This window comes from Pristis pectinata, chromosome 2 (assembly GCF_009764475.1).
Source record: "Pristis pectinata isolate sPriPec2 chromosome 2, sPriPec2.1.pri, whole genome shotgun sequence".
Classification (NCBI taxonomy): domain Eukaryota; kingdom Metazoa; phylum Chordata; class Chondrichthyes; order Rhinopristiformes; family Pristidae; genus Pristis; species Pristis pectinata.
This window is the reverse complement of record NC_067406.1, coordinates 90,928,030-90,949,507: the sequence shown is the minus strand read 5'-3', so window position 1 is coordinate 90,949,507 and position 21,478 is coordinate 90,928,030. Positions and strand designations below refer to the sequence as shown.

The 21,478-nt window shown below is 38.7% G+C and overlaps 1 protein-coding gene across 1 annotated transcript in view; it reads right to left on the bottom strand.

Annotated features, from left to right (window-relative positions):
• Positions 1–2,046: 2,046 nt before the first annotated feature.
• The window catches only part of prdm5 (PR domain containing 5), a 217,161-nt gene continuing 197,729 nt past the window's right edge, over positions 2,047–21,478 (bottom strand). Inside the window, exon 16 of the mRNA XM_052044647.1 lies at positions 2,047–2,124. The gene's annotated coding sequence lies outside the window, so the exon portion shown is untranslated. The remainder of the gene's footprint in view (positions 2,125–21,478) is intronic.

Sequence of the window (21,478 nt, the reverse complement as noted above, 5' to 3'; positions counted from 1 at the left end):
AACACTTTCATTTGAAATGCACGATAATGCCATCCTGGTTCTCAGACAACTGCAACACAGTAGGCACAGTATGAAAAGTTGGAAGTGCATCACTCAGGTATACATCAGGTAATGAACAAATGGCAGAATGGATCATTTTTTGTTTTAAATAAGTTTAGCTTTTCACGAGTCAAGTAACCAGAACCATCTTAAACCACAAATTTACATAACGTGATAATCTCAGTTAACTGGGACCAATGTTTCAACAACGCAAAAGGAAACAAATTAAAATTTAATGTGAATATTGAATGCTGACATTTAATGTACATTTTATTTCATTGGTGGAACAGAATTTATTTGGCTCGGGGAACTTTCAAACTGCTGTGCAGTTCTTTCATATTTTACATTAAACCAAAGAAAAAACAATTCAACTTTACAAAGTCACTTAATGCCTTTCATTATGTATTTGAGAAACATTAAATAATTTTTTCAAGCTGAGTTACTTACTCTCATTATTTGATCTGCAAATGATATGAAGGGACTAAATGGCAATCTGCATATTGCCACCCAGCGACTTAATCACCTTCACTGCAAACCAGCAGGAGTAACATTAGACAGTCACACAATACTATGTATTTTGCCAAAGTCATCACTTCTATGGCTCAGTGTATATTCTTACCTCTGCATGGAAATAGTGTGCAACCAGCTGGACAGAATCATATCAATACCTCCTAACACGAAGGTTTAAAAATGACTATCTCCTGCCACTGAATTTTCGTACCTGCCTGTATTAGGTCTGAATTGGTGGTTTGCAGTGACCAGCCACACTCATTGATGACTTCTGAACAACCTTCAAGATTCACTCTGGTGATTGGAAAAGCTGTGATTCAACTGGCATGGGACAGCTGGTTTGATCCCTTACAGTGCATTCCTTTACAGCTAAAGGGCCTTCCTCACTATAATGGTATCATATTGGAGATGGATGCTGGGGATGGGTGTTGAGGGTAGTGGTGGTAGAGATGGGGGCAGTGGAAAGGAAAAACCAGAATAAGTTCAACCACCAAAAGTGTGAAAAATCTTTCATAGCAAACCAAGCTACAAGTTCTGACATAGCCAGGGCTGACAAAAACTGTTTTTCAGACATTCAAATATTCAAGTGCTATTCAAAAACATTTTAGAAACTTGAATATATTTTACAGCAAAGAATTAAAACCTATCAAATAATTCAAGTAACTAAACTTACTACTACATACCTCAGACTCTTCAGACATTAAAATAAATGATTTTGTGGTAGGTTAACCAGCCGCTGCAAGTTTAGTGGAAGTCGGTATAAATGGGGGGAATTTGGGGAGAATAAATCACAGGGAAAATTAGTGGGAAGGATGGGATTCCACTGTGAGCTGGCATTGACCCAATGGGTCAAATGACCCCCATTTCTATCCAGGGAAATATGGAAATGTGGAACCTGGTACAGGAGATTCATGCAGATGGTGGGCGTTTTTTGCAATTTCCAATCCTCACACTGCACTTTGTGAGCAGTTGGAAATCTGCAGCAAATAGTCAACTGCAAAACTTTGTACCTGTATGGAAATCCACAAAACTACTGACGGTTTCATGGGGAAATGATTTGCTACCGAGATTATCCACAAAAGCTGGGCTATTGCTTCTGCATTTTGGGATTCTGTACATTTTCCTCAAAAGGACAAATTTCTTTTTATATAAAACACTGAATACATAAAATTTGAAAAGCCACAGACTATAGCACTGAGGTGGGAGGACTATCTAGGACAAAATTAGGACATAGAACAATACAGCACAGGGTCTCAACCCAAAACGTTGACTGTTTGTTTCCCTCCATAGATGCTGCCCGATCTGCTGATTTCCTCCAGCATTTTGTGTGTATATTGCAGCACAGGAACAGGCCCTTTGGCCCATATGAAGAGACTTTGTATCGTATCTGCTTCCCCCCGATGAGTGATTGCTTGTTGATGTTCAATCCAAATTACACAATCAAAAACATAAAAAGTTTCAGTTACTTACATCACACTGGAATGGTTTTTCTCCTGTATGAGTCCTCATGTGTTCATCTAGACCCCTTTTCTGACTAAAAGCTTTGTTGCACTCTGAGCACTGGTAAGGCTTTTCCTGGCAAAAAAAAAGCAGAATGACAATACAAAGAGTGAAAGTGAGCCAATGCAGAAACCCAGCAATTACTGGAAAGTAACTTGGTGCTGGATTTGTGTGCTTTGTATTCCCTTGAAGGGGTTCAGTGGTTCATCTGGTGAAAAATCATTAACTTGATTGCAAAGGATGTAATAAAGCCTGAGAAAATCAAGTCCTTCAAGTTTTCTTATCATCACCCATCAGTAATTTAATAAAACCATTAAGGCTGCCATTGAAGGAATTTCTTCAGTTTATCCTGGCAGTGTAATACTAGAGATTAGATTAAGCCAAAAAAAGATATGTACCTGTTTTACATATGCACTCAATTTACTTTAAATTCCAAAGTCAAAACACGATTATTTTGGTTTCTCAAGTTTACTGATTCTAGTAAAAACAGCAAAATAATGGCTTTCGTGCTGGTGCCATAGATAAATAGAAATATGTAAAGATATAGTCAAAAGGGTCAAAGTACTGACCACACTCAATTTAGAGACACACTGGTGCCTTTATTAATTTGCGTGTTTTTTTTCACTTTTCCAGACTCAACATGAATAATGTTGCCAAAAAAGCAGAATTTGTACATCCAAAAACATCGTTCTGGCAAATTAGGATTTTTTAAAAACTTACTTATTGAGGCACAAGTTATAGGGACTATGGTGGCTGCAGGAGATGGTTACAAAACTACAGAAACAGGAAAGGATTTTACCAAGGTACTGCTAATGGGATAGTCAACAACTGGAAATTAAAATCCATCTGCTGGTGATGTTGCAGTGAAGGTTGTTGAAATCATTTAAAAAATCAAAAGAGCTCTTCCAGTGATTCAGCTGATAAAGGTTTAAGTTAGCTGAATGATTCTGACACTGAAGAAATCACTTTCAATCTTGATCCTAGTGACCTTGTTGCAAAAACTGGCTGTTGCATTTCTTGCATTACAACAGAGACTAGACTTCAAAAGTACTTAATTGACTGTGAAGGCTCTGGGACACCCTAAGGTTATGAAAGGCACTGTAGAAAGGCAAGTTATTTATTTGCCTCTGTATCAGTACTCCTCCTTATGGCTATGAAAGCTGGTTGATGTCGTTTAGTACTTTGCTGTCTCAGAAAAGTCCTTGGGTGACTTTGGATGTAACTTCAAGACTCTTGAGATAAATGCTTGATAGTATATACAGCCTATACTGGATTCTCACAAGTCACATTGACTGAAACAAGTGGAGTTTTTTCCTAATGCTGTGATTAACAGCTAACTCAATAACTGCCTCCAATGCAGAAGAAGGCCAACACTAAAAAACAACAAAGCAAAGCCTCAAGAAATTCAGCATTCCCTCTGACAACTGGGAGAACCTTTCCGGAAGCTCTCACCTTGAGAAGCTGGGTCAAAGTTCATGAACTCACCATGAAGAGCCACTGCAGAGACCAGGCTGAGGACTACAGCTTCATTGGGATGTAGAACACTCATCATGAGGCGAATAAACCTGTAGCCACTGTGGAAAGGTTTACTGCTCACATATTGAGTTCTTTCTTCTCCCACATCACTGCACAAGAACTACAAACTGACTGACTTTGTTGTATTACCTTTCATCATGCTGGCCTTCTCTTTATCTGTGAAAAGGTAATCAACTAAGATGGAAATAAAGATGCTGCACATTGTTCCATCTGTTTTGGATAAATGAGAGGGAAAATAAATAAATCTGGCCTTCTGCTTCTGAATGTTTTTATCTGACCTCTTCTGAAACTGAAGTGTGAAAACCATGGATGAGGATAGCATTAAAGACATTTTAGTGCTGCCCACTCATTTCTCCATGTCCCACACTATCCCTGCATGTTAAACAGTCAACCAAAACTCTAAGCTCACAAATGGCAACTTCTACACAATTACCAGAGGCTAACTGGTGGTGAAGGAACTATAACTAGAGGATGTCAATGCTTAACAGAAAGCAAATGTAGACATCTAGTAAAAAAACAAAGTAAAATGAAACAAATGTAAATGAAAAGTGCTGAATTAGAATGTTATTTGGCCCTGGCCTAGCATAAATTAGACAGCCTTATGATAACCTGGAATGTGCTGTAAATGTGTGTAAAGACAAGTATATGATCCTGAGTGCTATGTAATTTACATATTAATATCCTGGTTACAGAGTCTGAATCTAATTGGACCATATTTGATCAAGTTTCTAATTTTCACGATGTACTTGGAAGAAATTTTAATGTTATAAAGTCTGAATGAAATATTAGAGTACGAGGAGCTGGGCATTTAAAAGTCTTTCATCAAAAATAGTCACCAGATTTTTGGTTTTAAAAATATACAAAGGAGATGCCTGTGTTGTTAATGACAGGCAACAAACAGATCCTGAGCAGGGAAACAGGAAAACAACTGAAGGAAATTTATTACTATCAATTTGCAATTTTAATCTTCAGAGAACATCAGAACAATGATAGAAGAATACAGCACAATACAGGCCTTTCGGCCCACCATGTTGTGCCGACCTTTAAACCACACATAAGACTATCTAACCCCTTCCTCACACATATGCCCCTATTTTAAATTCCTCCATATCCTTATCTAACCAATCTCTTGAACTTGACCAAAAGCCATGCCCTCTTGTATTGAGCATTGGTGCCCTGGGAAAGAGGCGCTGGCTGTCCTACTCTATCTATTCCTCTTAATATTTTGTATACCTCTATCATGTCTTCCCTCATCCTTCTTCTCTCCAAAGAGTAAAGCCCTAGCTCCCTTAGTATCTCCTCATAATCCATACTCTCCAATCCAGGCAGTATCCTGGTAAATCTCCTCTGCATCCTTTCCAACGCTTCCACATCCTTCCTATAATGAGGCAACCAGAACTGGACACAGTACTCCAAGTGTGGTCTAACCAGAGTTTTGTTGAGCTGCATCATTACCTCGCAGCTCTTAAACTCAATCCACGATTTATGAAAGCTAACATCCCATAAGCTTTCTCAAGTACCCTATCCACCTGTGAAGCAACTTTCAGTGATCTGTGGATATGAACTCCCAGATCCCTCTGCTCCTTCACACTACCCAGAATCCTGCCATTAACCTTGTACCCCGCCTTGGAGCTTATCCTACCAAAGAGTACCACCTCACACTTCTCCAGATTGAACTCCATCTGCCACTTCTCAGCCCAGCTTTGCATCCTATCAATATCCTCCTGCAAGCTTCGACAGCCCTCCACACTATCCACAACACCATCGACCTTTGTGTCGTCTGCAAACTTCCAACCCACCCTTCTACCCCCTCATCCAAGTCATGAATAAATATCACAAAAAGTAGAGATCCCCAGAACCGATCCTTGTGGGACACCACTAGTCACAGCCCTCCAATCTGAATGCACTCCCTCCACCACAACCCTCTTCTTTCTACAGGCAAGCCAATTCTGAATCCACACGGCCAAGCTTCCCTGGATCCCATGCCCTCTGACCTTCTGAAGAAGCCTACCATGTGGAACCTTGTCAAACACCTTACTAAAATCCATGTAGACCACACCTACTGCACTACCCTCATTAATCTGTCTGGTCACCTCCTCAAAAAACCCTATCAGGCTTGTGAGACATGATCTTCCCTTCACAAAGCCATGCTGGCTGTCCCTAATCAGTCCATGATTTTCTAAATGCTCGTGGATCCTATCTCTTAGAATCCTTTCCAACAGCTTGACCACCACAGACGTAAGGCTCACTGGCCTGTAATTCCCTGGACTATCCCTACTATCTTTTTTGAATAAGGGGATAACATTTGCCACCCTCCAATCCTCCGGCACCATTCCCGTGGACAACGAGGACTCAAAGATCCTAGCCAACGGTTCAGCAATCTCCTCCCTCACCTTGCGGAGCAGCCTGGGAAATATTGCATCAGGCCCCGGGGACTTACCTGTCCTAATATTTTCTAACAGCTCCAACACATCCTCTCTCTTGATATCTACATGCTCCAGAACATTAACCTTACCGACACTGTCCTCAGCGTCATCAAGGCTCCTGTCTTTGGTGAATAATGAAGAGAAGTATTCATTGAGAACCTCACCCACTTCCACAGCTTCCAGGCACATCTTCCCACCTTTGTCTCTAATGTAGAAAAAAAACTAACAATGTGCTATCAACTAACACCAAGAAAAAGAGCCGAGTGATAATCTTGAGTGAAAATGTCCTTGTTGCTAATCCTTTTGTACTTGTTTCATAGCTGTGTCTGCATGGCCCAGCCGTTGGTCATCTTATCACCTTATTACTGGGCCCAAGTCCCTCTCCAGAACCTGAGCCTGGACTCTAACACCAAATGAAACTTTTTTAAAAATGCAGATGCTGGAAACCTGAAACAAAAACAGAAAGCGCTAACTAGACAGCATCTGTGGAGAGAGAAACATTTCAGGCCAAAGACCTTTTGACCTGAAAGGTTAACTTTGCTTTCCTCTTCAGAGAAGCTGCCTGACCAGCTGAGTATTTTCTGTTTTTGTTTCTCTAGCTAATATCCCTGTTTAATCCTGAAAGACTGTAACATTATTGATGCCACTGTCTTTCAGATGACATTTGGTTTCTCTGGTGGTTGAACTGGACATTAGAGATCCCTTATCCATAGATTCATAGAGTCATACACCATGGAAACAGGCCCTTTGTCTCAATTTGTCCATGCGGACAGCGTTGCCCAGTGAGCTAGTCCCATCTGCCCGTGTTTGGCCCATAGCCCTCTAAACCTCTCCTATCTAGGTACTTATCTACATGACTTTTAAATGTTGCTAACGTGCCTGCCTCAACCACTGTTTCTGGCAGCTCATTCCAAATATGCACCACCCTTTGTGTGAAGAAGCTGTCCCTGATATCCCTTTTAAATCTCTCGCCTCTCATATTAAACCTATCCCTCTTGTTTTTAGCACCCCCTCCCTGAGAAAAAGACTATGTGCTTTCACCCTGTCTATGCCCCTCATGATCTTATATACCTCTATCAGGTCACTCCTCAATCTCCTACCTTCCAGGGAATAAAGTCCTAGTCTACGCAACCTCACCTTGTAGCTCAGGCCCCCAAGTCCTGGCAACATCCTGGTAAATCTTTTCTGCAGTCTTTCTAGTTTAATAACATATTTTCTATAACAGGGTGACCAAAACTGTACACAATACTCAAAGTGCGGCCTCACGAACGTCTTATATAACTTCAAAATAACTTTCCTTCTCCTATACTCAATGCCCTGACTGATGAAGGCCAGTGTGTCATATGCCTTCTTCATGACCCTATCTACTTGTAATGCCACTTTCAGCCAACTATGAACTTTCACTCTTAGGTCCTTCTGTTCCATAACACTTCCCAGGGCCTTACCATTCACTGTATGTCCTACCCTGTCTGATCTCTCAAAATGCAATACCTCACATTTATCTGGATTGAAAACCACTTGCCAATCCTCAGCCCACATACTTAGCTGATCAAGATCCCCCTGTAATTTTTCATAACCTTCTACACTATCTACAACACCATCTCTTTTAGTATCATCTGTAAACACACTAACTATGCCTTGTACATTCACATCCAAATAATTTATATACATTACCATCAACATAGGTTCCAGCATCAACAACTCTGCTCACCATTAGATACAGTTCTCCAGTCTGAGAAACAACTCTCGACCATCACCCTCTGTTTCCTACCACTGAGCAAATTATGAATCCAATCTGCTATCTCCCCCTGGATCCCATGTGATCTAACCTTCCAGACCAGCCTACCATGAGGGACCTTGTCAATTCATTTGATTAATTAAGGATTCTTTCTGCTGTCAAGGCAACCTTTGAGTTTTTTGGTTTTTTTTGGGTTTTTTGGGGGGGTTTGAATTCTTTTTAAGAAAATATATATTCGATTTCTGCAGCTCATTCCATACCTTTTCATGAGTACATATGTCCACCCTGATATCCAGGTAAGATTAATAGTTGTTCAGACCATGCACAGAAAGTCCTCTTTAGACTGTGTCAGCCATTGCTTTCATTCATGTTTTCAGAGTGGCCTCATTGTCAAACTGGGACTATGTAAATAAGATAGCCCCCGAAAGTGACTTTTGAATGATTAGCCCTTATTTGTTCAACCTGATGCAGAGAGCATGGCAAATTAAAGTCACCAATTCATTTTTATTTAAGTTTAAAATTTTATTTAAGTTTTATTTAACTACTATGCCTGCTGTTCAGTGTCAGTTCAACAGGATCCCAATTTTTTGGATGAAACTAGGCTACATTGCTTAGAACCAATTTCTTAAAGGGGACTTGATTGTAAATTATCTTCCTCTTCCGCAGTTCCTTCTGTGCTGCATGCGCTTATTTCAATCTCTTTCACATGCTGTATTCCAAGGGGAATATCCGCTAATTCACTCTTATCTGTGAGCAACTGATTATTACAGAAGTCTCAAAGTCAAGACATTTACCTCAGCACCTGGCACACAATTCACAGTGGAATTTAGCTACTGACTCAAACTAGAAAGCACAACCTTTCTTTCAATTAAAACAGACAGCCAGTTGAAATCAGTCAGCAACTAACTTAGAAATCGCTGATGCTTTCTTTAAATAGAGCTGCTTGGAGACTCTCATGCTGCTGAATGCATCCTCATCTGTGAGAGGTTAACATTTGACATTACCTGGAGCTGTGAGCTTTAACTTAACAGTGCTGCCAAGAGAATGAATGTCATGATGTGCCTTTCTTGCATACTTTTGGCAGGCTTAAACACTGGATGCACTAACAACCTATTCAACATGGTGGCTGGTGGAACTCTAGATACAAATATGTACACTTTGGACATCATACATGCAGCACCCAGTATAGATACTAAGCAGTGAACTGAGTGGCTTATATCTTATGTTATTCATCTTGATTTGAACAAGTAAACAAATTCCATAAACTTTACTTAAACATTCCTTTTTTGCAAAACATTGGTAAATCCTTATAAATAAATAATGTTTTAGCTACTTTGCTAAATTTAATTAATTCTACATCACAATTATTTTTCATTTTTCAAGATCTACTGGAATTACCCACATTTATCTAATACATATAGAGAAATGTAGACAGAGAGATCTTCCAAAGCCTTGTAAACTCAGAGCTGCAGAGGTTTTAATGTTTGAGATAATGCAAATGGAAATACTGCCAATATACAGCAGACCCACTGGCTTTTGGAAAACAGTATTTTTAATGTTTTGAGTGCAGATGCCATGGAGGTTTCATGTCATTCATGTAGTTTCTGTTTTTATTTCAAATATAATTGCAAAATTTCTTTCTCTCTGCTTCTCTTAATCCAGAAACATTAAACTATGGGTTATACAGTAGTGCAAAAGAAACAAAACATCAGCTTCTATTTCTACTTGAGGTTGTCAGAAACGTCAACCTCTAATTAGAATAATTACATACGATAGCTCCAGAAAAAAATAAAGTATAAGATTATATGATGGGAAAAAAATGTAAAGAAGTGAATAACATAAATATGTTGTTACACCCACTGGGATCTTCTCGAAGTACAGATCACTTAACAGAGGTGAAAGATTCTGTCAGTAAAGCTATTTGAAAATATATTCTGAAGTCAATGATGTAAAATTTCCTGTAAAGCTCTTATAAAAGCAGTTTGGATCAGAGGAAAGCAGCATTGCCAAGTGGATGTCTGTGCCCTAAAGGAGTTCTGACCCAACTCCAATTTCTGCTTTCTTAGAATCAGTTTTCCTTGCCTGCAAGAGGTCTAATATATTCTTTTTCACTCTAACTTTCTTATGAATATGAGTCACTCTAAATAAGGAGATGATCCTGAGATAATAGCAGAGAAGCTATGTTCACTAAACCAGCAACAAAATTAAAGACCCCAAAATCCTAACTCATATTTGCAAAAAAAAGAGGTTAATAATGAAACACTGACAAAAGATTATGATGAGATAAGGACAGTATTCCATCACCTCAAAAGTATAAAGAAGCAGTAAGAACACACGAAAAAACAATTAGCTATGGCTAGCAACGCTTAGAAGTAGGAATGCTGCTGCAGGAATTACATTCACAACCCCATTTCTCCCTGTCACACATATACACACACATAATCAGGGTTATTTTAGTACATTTTTTGTTTTTCTATATTGTTACTCTCTGTATCTATTTCTTTTGGTGATATCAATTTTTTGGATAGTTTCCATTATTGTTTTACCTCCTTGGCTTGTGAGTGTTATTGACTTTTCCTTGCATTCCAGACACACATACTTAAGTACATACAAGACCATTCAAGAACCAAATGGTTGAAGGGAAGTAGCTGTACTTGAACCTGGTGGTGTGGAACTTCAGGCTTCTATACCTCCTGCCTGATGGTAGCTGCAAGAAGATGGCATGGCTAATTAAGCAATACTAGCAGGAATAATAGGATGCAAGCATAATTAAGCAACGGACATGGACTATCATTCAGAACATTCATTTTGATTTTTGAAAAAGCTGTTTTTGAATGTTAGAATATATAAATAATGTTTTGATACATGAGAGTAAGACATTCATGAGTGAATGATAATCTTGGGCAGAATCCTAAATTGTTTTTCAGTAATTCACACACACACAGAGCATCAACATCAAACACAACTACATTTTATCAAATCACCACCTGTTTCCTTTGATTTTACCGATACATACTTCAAATGCACACTCATTAATGTAGTGCCATTGAACATTTCTGGCCTAGAGAGAAAGTCTTGGATATAAATATACACACACACACACACACACACACACACACACACACACACACACACACACACACACACACACATACATATATACATACTGTACACAAAATAAAAACAGAAAATGCTGGAAACAGTCAGCAGGTCAAACAGCATCCTGACCTGCTGAGTGCTTCCAGTATTTTCTGTTGTATTTCAACTTTCTAGCATCTGCATTTTTGTTATTTTCATTTTGGTTTTACATAATATGTGATCATTCGTGATGCAATTACTGACCAAAGTACTTTGGTCCATGCAGTTATTGTTGCAATGTAGGAAATTATTCAGCCTCATCCTTTCATTCTTCATTGAGATTTTTAAGAAAATCAAATTACAAATCTTTATTTCCTTACTCATTTTTAAAATTTCTTTTAATCCAATTCTGCTTGCCTTCTGCTTCTTTCTGTACCTTATCTGACAAATTCTTCTACCTTTACCCTAATTTCTTCTCTATGATCCTTTCTTTTACCCTTCAGTCCTTAGAGTTCCATAGTTCACCATGGTTTCATATTATCTGTTTCCTCACCATACCACTTTGAACTTGTACTGCCAGCAAATTACATTCAAGATGAAAGGAACATCATTTCATGCTGTGAGATGTGCTACTACAGAAGATTTACATCATTAGCTGGAATGTCAGTTATTACTACCATTGTTCTGATTTATTAAAGTAAGTATGTTAGGTGAAATAAAGAGGCAGGTGAGAGTATATTCATTAAAGAACAATGAGTACTTTTTGTAACAGAAAAGCCAAGATTACTAGTGAACCTATCAGTACATTTTACTTCAGAAAGAGTTTCTGAGAATACAATGTCATGAAATAACTCTGTATCAGAGATGACCAATCTGGGATCCACAGGCTGCAAATTGTCTAACAGCCCTGGATATCTAGTTACCAATCTCAACTTGGTAAACCTGTTCTGCTGCCACATAAAGACATCATAAAATCACCCAATGAGATTGAGAATTGTCATTTCCAAATTCCAAGTAGAATATGTTGAGAATTCAAAACAAAATAAATTCAAAGTGTCAGACCATATTCCACATCAGCTCATCAGGACATATTAAACTTCTGGTAACTTTTCTTTGAAAATACAACTGCAAAGTGAAGAAGGGCCCAAAAACTCCCTGGAACAACATTTCATCATTATTACTGGTTGGATTCACCTGTGACAGCCAAAGCAACTTTATCAAAATGTGTGGGGGGGAGGGGGGGGGGGGGGGGCGTGGGGGTGGTGGTGGGGGGTGGCATGGAAAGTCAAATTTATTTTTATCCAGTGGTGTTTGCATGTGAATAGACATATCAAGGTAACACAAACAGCAACTGCAGAGCTTGCTGGTGACGTCCGTGAGGTAAATGACACAAATGGCCATCTTGGTGAGAGGTCAGTATATGCACAGTAAAACCCTGCTGGGGGCATGCAAGGCAGGCAGATCACAATGTCAATCAAAATATCAATAATTATTTGACAACAGGACTCTATTTTGGAGTTCTACCTTTTTTTAGCCTCATAGCTGACTATCCCTGACCAACACCACTTGATGGGTCATAAATAGTTTACAGATAACTTGTGAGTGGATTTCTTCTGGTCGTTGCTACCATAGAACCATAGAACAATACAGCACAATACAGGTCCTTCAGCCCACCATGTTGTGCCACCCTTCAAACCACACCTAAGACTATCTAACCCCCTCCTCCCACATATCCCTCATCTTAAATTTCTCCATATGCTTATCCAACAATCTCTTGAACTTGTCCAATGTATTAGCCTCCAAATCTACAAATGCATGGTATTTTACATGGATTACAGCTGAAACTCCGTTCTTCGCATTTCAGATCCACCCATGATAATAAATTAATAGATGCCTTCAAGATATTCAGGGCTTGTCAAATCATTCTCATTGCTTCCCACAATGTTTGCTTAATGCCATGTGTCAGCATATGCATGACCAGCCTCTCTCCTGCAGCACCAATTTACCCTTTCTCAAAACTGTCCATTTCATCCTTCACCACCTTTGGTTCTTTAACAAAAGACTTTGTTCCTGCCTTTCAGATGTTAACAATCAAAAGCTTCAACAACGCTTGAATTCTGACATTGCTCTGAATCATTCTCCTCTTCATTTTATCTGACCCCATCTCCATCTGTATTTTCAACCAACCCATTCTGATCCCAAACGATCATTCCTCAGACAAAGCCTCAGCTCATCTCCTTACATTGCTACCTCAAAGAATTTTCTCTCAAGAACTTCTCTTCATGCCTCCAATCTTGGTCCCCCAACCACGTACATCTGTCTTCTAACTCCTTCCCAAGATCCACAAGCAGGAATATCCTGGTAAACTCCTCATTTCAGCCTGTTCATGTTAAACAGAAGTTAAATTCTTCCTACCTGACTCTATTCTCCTTTCTTTCCTTGTTCAGTCTCTTCCCATTTAGTTGACATGACATTGAGTTTTTTTTCTGCCTTTTCAATCATGCCCACTTTTTTTGGTCAGAAGACTTCATGCCAGAATCTGAACCACTTCTCCCATCTTCAATATTCCTAATTCACCTGGACCCGTCCCTCTGACCTCCTATCCTCAATGCATCCATGCAATCACACCTATGCACATAACATTGACCATCTCAATTTTTGCACTTCACTTAGACACTGCCGCCCTTTAAACTTGTAGCACTCTGCTCTGTAAAGACCAACCCTAACGTTGTCATCAAACCTACTGACAAGAGGTGGTGCTATTGTTGTCTGGTGAACTGAATCCTAGTTCCCAGAACCTGAATGCCGACACTGATAATTCCTCATATCTGATCTCATCACTGAGCATCAGGCCACTGTATCCCAGACAACCACTGACCCCATTTTCTCTCAAGAATTTTCCTTCATGCCTCAAACCTTGGTCCCCCAATCATGTATAGCGCTCTCCTACCGCCTTCCCAAGATCCACAAGCAGTAATATCCTGGTAGACTCCTCATTTCAGCCTAATCTTGTCCAACAGATTACTTCTTCCGATCTTACTCTATTCTTCTCATCCAGTCTCGTCCCACTTACATCCACAGCACTTCCAATGCCCTACATAACTCTAACAGTTTCTGGTTTTTGTGCCCCAACTGAGTCACTTTCATCATGGACATCCAGTCTCTCTAAATCTCTATCCTACAATAGGATGGCTGATGGTCCTTTGCTTTTTCTTTGAACACACACCCAACCAGTCCACCACCTTATGTTTCAGTGACCACAAGAGGACAGAGTACTCAAGCTATAGTCTGAATAGCATACTTTACAATTTCAGCTTTACTGTAAACAACATGTGTTGATATAGCAGCTTTAGCATTTTAATATATCCCAGAGCACTGTAAAAATTGGATCTTTTACTCCCTGTTCACTAATTGAAGTTCAATCTCTGACGTACTACCATATTTCCTTTCTCAAATCTTCCTCTGCCCCACTTAAATATTCTCCTTTACTGATTCAGTTTTATTAATTTCCTTGTCAAATCACTTTTGATCTTGTTACAATTCAGTTAATTTCAAATAAGTAACTCATCCTCAACTTTTAGTTTGTCTACTTGTTATTCTATTTTTAATTATGTTCACTTAACTATTATCAGTCAAGACTGTACTCGTAGCTATAAAATCTGCTTTTCCAGATTATAAACCATCACATTGTTATTTTGGATTTAGCTTTGACAACTAACTTAAATCAAAAAATACAGAGATCATTAGATCCTAAGTGTTCTCCCATCTACAGGTCACTAACCCAATATCCAACTGTTTGTTTAAATAAGGTATTGTTTAAGGATGGACATTGGTTTCAGTTTCTTGGGGTTAGTTCAATTCTTAAACAGATGTATGTAATGATATGATTATAAATAGTGTTTTTTTGCTTCATCATCTTTAGTTGCTTCCAATTCTCAAGAAGCATGCATTTACAAATCTTCAAAAGAACACAATGCACACTAAAGGATAACTGTTTTAATTCCACCTAAATATGTCCAAGAACGTTAAAATGGTGAAAATAAATTAGGCTAATCAGAACAAAGGATCAGGAATAGGTCATTAATCTTCAAGAACCATTCAATAAGATCAATACTGATCTGCATCCTTATTCTAACCAATGCTCCTAGTTTCATATTTATTAATATACTTGTCAAGCAGAAAACTATTAATCTTGGCATCAAAGCTCTAATGCTTTCTATGGGAGAGTGACACACATTCCTAGCAACCTGAAATGTCCATTTGCCTCTCCTGATCATCTGGTACTATTTTAAGATTATACATCCTCATCTTAGTTTCTTCACTAGCAGAGAATGTTTCCATCTAATTTTCATTTTTCTTTCAAAATCTGAAAAAAAGTTTTCAATCAAAACGCCCTTTAACTTCCTGTATTTCTGGGGATATAAATCTAGTTTGTGCCATCTTTATAATCAAACCATTGGAGCTTTGCTTACATTTTGGTGAATCTCCACTGTTGCCCATTCTTTCAGTGGCAAATGCCAAAATCTGTAAACGTTACACCAGATGGATTCTAATTGCATTGTGCAGCTGTTCTAAAATGTCCTTTCCTTTACAGTTAATGATGAAAGGTAATGAAAAATTAGCTTTTCTAATTATTTTTTGGATTCTATAATATGCTTTAATGATCTGATTATACAGATCTCCAAATTTCTCAGGACCTTCTCCATTTCTAGTTTTTCTTTGTTTTATTCATATCTGATTTTCCCTTTTTTCATTCAAAATGGATGGTGCCTTATTTACCCATTTTGAAATCCATCTGTGACAATTTTGCCCACTCACGTAATTCATCACCAAAACAGATCAACCGACTTAAGTACAGGCAGACATGACATACAACTGTTTCTGGCTGGCCAGTGGATGGATCAGCAGATCTCTTGGTGACTGCCAAACCACTAACCATCTGACTGCCCTCTCATCTGGCAAGGTTGGCCCCTTAGGAGCTGAATTTCACTGCTCTTGAGGCCTCTTCTTCCAGGAATCCAAGCTCTGCTGAGACATCCTGGAGCACCCATATGGCTGAGTGAAGAAAGGTTTCAGATTGAATGACACCCCTGAATCTGGAAAGGAACTCTGGGTGGGAGGGAGGAGGGTTGTGTTTTGGGGGTTCATTCTGTGTCTCTAAGCCCCAGGGGTGGTAGAGTCAGGGTTGTGGTTGACAGGGGCGTTGTCTGAGGAGCTGGTCACTATAAACTGAAAAGACAGTAATTGTTAACTTTGGGGGCTCTTTTTTTACCTAGTTTTGGTGAAAACAATTTGCCAAAACATGTACTTTCAGAAATTATTTTTAAAGAAAATGGATCATGAAATCACAACAATCTAAAGAGATCACAATGTTGTTTTTTAACAAATTAACATTGATGCCACTTCTCCACATATTGCAAAATGAGCAATTTTAGCTTCTCGCAGCATTTGAAAAGCACCTCACCACTAACACTATAAGACATGCCTTGTCTTGTCCTTGATTATCAGAGGCTGAGAGTTCAATGTTGTCTTTGTCTGATGTCCCTCCACCTCCATTTTTGATAAGTAAAATAGGAAAGTAATCAGATTTGATGGCCCTAACTAAGCAAGGGCTTCTTAAACAGATCATAGCACTCCTATTTCCATCAAACAAGCACAAGGTCAAAACTTAATGGCAGAGGTTCACTGAAAGATGCAAACTTACTTTTTCTGGAATCACTAGGAATTTAGCGTCACCTTGCAACCCTCAGCCATTCTGACCATGTATAGTATAATAGGCCAGAGCCAGTCCCTGAGTTAGTTTTTGCTGACAGCAAATAAAGTAAGCGTGGGGCAAGAACTGGGTGTGGAGAGGGTGGGAGTACTGTCCTGTAAAGCCTGGTATAAACATCGCATCTTGTGAGCATTGTTTCCCTTTTGGTTGAGATAACACAAACTAGCCCATCTATTGTTCATTTATCTGTGTGAAACCCTTAATAAAAATCTATATTGAAAAGATTTATCACAGTTATTGTTTTCAAAGATAAATCCTATTTATAATTTTAATGCTTCTATTTTTATAGATTTAGCTGGATTAATAAAAGCAAATAGGCTAGAGATATTCCCTTCCTATCCATCCCTGCCCGCCCTCTCTGCGACTTAAAATAACTAGTTTTCTCTATTTACCAGTTCCAATTAATGGTTTTTGACTTGAAGTGTTAACTTTGTTTCCTTCCACAGATGCTGCTTGACCTCCTGAGTGTTTCAAGGATTGTCTGTATTTATATTAGTTGAGAGGTATGCATTGATTACTAGAATACCATTTTCAAGCCAGAACAGCATCACTTCCTATAATGAGCAGCAAACATTGATTGAGGTAAAATTCTCTGCAATTTTACCCTTTAATCTATAATCTATCCATTATGTCTCAGCTGAGATTTCCAGCTACATTCATACCATTGTAGAATGTTGCTATTGTTGCAGCTCTGTACTGTCAACTATTTACAACACTTGCCCAGTGCTCTGCAACATTCCCCTTCTAAACTGGATGACAAGCAACTTAATAAAATTACCCCAAAGCAAGTGCTAGGAGTAATGGAAATAGTCTAAAAAAATGTTTAATGTGGCCTTTATCCTTTGGTTTGTTCAGGGGCATGCAGCCATTACCTCTTGGCGACTCCATGCTGCGTGACATCTCACCACTTCAACCTCAATCTTACCACAGATCAGAGAGCTTGGCAATTCAGAATTACAAAGATGTACATTGGTGAATATTTCTACACTGTTGGGATTGGAAAGTGCAAAGCAGTTAAATTAGCATGTTCTGTTTTATCTCATTGACGCCAAAACATAACATGAATTAAAGTTTGGTATGCTGTCTGGTTAATGTTAAAGTGCTGAACATAATCCCAAAACAGCATTTTCACAATCCTCTAGCAACTCCTAGTACTGCCAAAATCTATGAGAATGTGTCAGAATATTACACTGTAATTAGATGCACCTGAAATGCTTAAATAAAAACCAGAAAGAATATGGATTAAAGGTTTGATCTATTCAAAATTATAAATTCCATTTTCACTATTAAATCTGAGGGTTTTTATTTGCCAGCAGTTTGGCTTATTTCATGTTGTTTTAGCCTTTCGTTTACAAGAATCCAATCAGTTAAAATAAACTATTGTCTTGATTAATCCTGGCAAATTTTTATTCCCACATGTTTTCATGAAGAGAATTCCTACATATCTTTACATATAGAAAAAAATGGAAAACAGGCTCTGGACAGGCTCTGCTGTGTTGTAGCTTTCATGTTGACATTCTCAGTGCATGGAGGCCAGTCCCATGACCTCCCCCCCCATGGAGGATGATCAGCAAGTGCCGTGGACTTTGCCATTGGGTCAGTCCGCCAAAGGCTGCCTCAGACCATCCACCCAATCTTTCTTGTAATTTTATATCATTTACACCATTTACAGCACCACCAATCTCAATTTCATCAGAAAATTTGGCTAGCTGGCTCTTTCTTTTGTATTCTAGGTAAATAATAAGTAGAGTGAATAGTTCAGGCTCCAGCACAAATCCTTGTGGGAGACCAACAGTCACTTTACTGCATCTTGAGTAGATATCAGTTTTATCACTCTCTGCCTACAAACATCCAACCAATCTGCTGTGTCAGCAATTTGCCTTCAATTTAATAGGTTGGAGTTTAGATTATTGTCTCTTATGTGGAACCTTATACAATATCTTCAAGAAGCCCACGTAATCTATTTTCAAGAACTGTACAGAGGTCAAAAACATGGTACTTTCTCTCCCCGGGAATCACATGTCAACTCTGACCCAGTAGTAGCATTCTTGACTCAGAAACCTGTGAGTTGAAACCAAACTCCTCAGATCCCTCAACATAATCTTGGCCCCATTTCGAAGCTCTCTGATCAGGACATCCAGTACCTACTAATGTAAAATTCCCATCATCATTCTTTAAACTGAGTGTTTGCCAATGTTACTGGAAAATATGTTGTAACACTTGCACTCTTTACAACTTCAATTGTTTCTCGTAGAAGCCACCGGTGTCAGCTGCTTAACACTGTGAAATGAAAGAAAACATTTTCACTCATCTTGCTCTTTTACAGACTTTCACACATCATTTGTGGCTTGTTCATTCAAACATGACGCTTTTGGTTGGCTCAGTCAAAACCTGCTCTCTAAAATCATAGCTTTCAAACTTTACAGACTTGTCCCCTCTTAATCTTATCTTCTCCGATGAAAGGAATTTCAAGTAGCTTTTATTAGTCTAAGGCTACTTAACACTCTCTTTCCCAATGTCTGCATATCTGCTGGCAGATCACCAGATGAAAACCAGTGTCGTTGTAATCTTGGGTCAATTAGTTTGCATTTCAGTCAAATTCCATCCCTAAATTAAGTCAACTTTCTAATTGTTGTCAAATATATGTCTAAAGACATAGTGGAAAAGGACATCCCCTCATAATTAATTCCATTTCATCCCCCACGTGTTCTCTGTCACAACGAACGTTCTTACATATATTCACACTAAATTCATTTTAGCCAGAATCTCTTGCTGTAAAACTGACTTGACAGAAATTAGGATTAAAATTGTACTTGATCTTCAATGATGTAATTGGATCCTAATTTGCATATTTAAAGTTGGACCTACAGCCTTTCTGTATCTGCAGGATGGATGGAGTAATGCACAGCAGTAATGGAGTAGTCACAGTAGGCATTTAACTAGTCATCCACCCAGTTCACGCCTGGTGGCAGAATTAACATTGTTCCTTCAATTTAATCTCAATTGAACTCTTATTTAAAGACAAGACATTTACAATGTGATATTTTGTTACTCTGAAATATCACTCAGCACTTAAAACAATAAAGACTGCTATTAATATACTTGAAAGTTATGGGCACAATTCAAGTAATCATTTTCTATGACAGCAGCACTTCAGAAATTACAACCACCTGCTTTAATGAACACCTTTAACATTGAAAAACATCACATGGCACTTGACGAAGCTATATTTGGACAAAAACAGGACTGAGCCCAAGGCACATAATATTGGAAGAAGAAAGGTACAATGGAAGAGAAGGAAGTAGGGAAAGAGAATTCTGGAGCCTGGGCATTGTGCTAGTGGAGGCTACAAGGTCTACGAAGAATTGACAGTGGGAACAAAATTTATGGTGGGAACAATTTTCATATAGGGTTCAGTCTTCCAATAACATTCTTTTTCAACTTTAATAGATAAGTGGATATTTATATTTTAAAAAAGGGTTTAATCATCTAGCAACAGAAGGAAAAGTATGCACTGATCAGAGCCACTTGGAGTATAATCTCATTAATTGTACAGTAACAGAATTCATTATTTCATTATCAGCAACCAATAAAATCAAATTTAACTAATTAATCACTCCTTTGCATGAGTTTTCTACTGAAAAGTAAATTATTCCCATGTGCCTACCAGTGCTGGGATAAAAACAGGACTACTCTAGTTTTAAGCCTATCCATAACATATTGGGTTAAGCACACAGTGGGTTACCAACTAAACCACTTAAAAATGCAGTGGCAATGCATTAATAGAGTGCTGGCTGTACCATTACATAGTCTGTCGCTCATCCTTCCCTCTAATTTCCTCTCTAATCTCTGTTTATCTCTTCTTTTGAAGGAAGTAAATCACACCCGTGGTGTGGTTTACAAGTTTTTTTTGTAAACCCTTTTTTTGTAAAGGGAGACACAGTAGTGTAGCGATTAGCGTAATGCTATTACAGTGCCAGTGACCCGGGTTCAATTCCGGGCACTGTCTGTAAGGAGTTTGTACGTTCTCCCCGTCTGCGTGGGTTTCCTCCGGGTGCTCCGGTTTCCTCCCATATTCCAAAGACATATGGGTTAGGAAGTTGTGGGCATGCTATGTTGGCGCCGAAAGCATGGTGACACTTACGGGCTACCCCCAGGACATTCTATGCAAAAAGATGTATTTCACTGTGTGTTTCGATGTACATGTGACTAATAAAAGGTATCTTATCTTTTTAACTACTTTCAGAAACAGGTCATTTTTCATGTATATTCTTGAACATCATTGACTCCTTCACAACCAAGTTCAATCCTGTTACTACCTATCATCAAAGCAAGGCACTTATAGAAAAGTGGCTTACTAAAAGCAAGATCTTTAATTTGTTTTATTTCAATGTACTCATCTGACAATAAGGTGAAATGAAAAGGTACAGAAGACAGTATAAAAAAAATTTAAAAATCAGCCTAATGTTCACTTCTCTGTCACTATTTTTGGAGGACAGGAAAGGTTTATATTGGGATGCCTAGTTTAGCTGTCCATTTGATGGTATCTTTTGTGGCTACGTGGAGAAATGAAGTGTAAATCTCAATAGGAGAGTGTGGTCATGTGTTCCATAGTCAATGCTTTGGCTACAACTGGGCTACACACTGTTTCTCATGTTCCACCTTTAGAGTCACTTGCTGCAACATCCATGCTCTGTACAGTTTCAGTTAAGTACTGTTCACTGCCTTCAAAATATCAGAGGCAAGGACTCCTGCTGTTAGGTCAATGATGAGGTGTTGATTATTTATGCTGCCCATGATTCCATGTGTCATTCCCAACTAAGTGAATACTACCTGCTCTTTCCCACAATGGGTGATGAGCTAGTCGAGCTGCTGCCT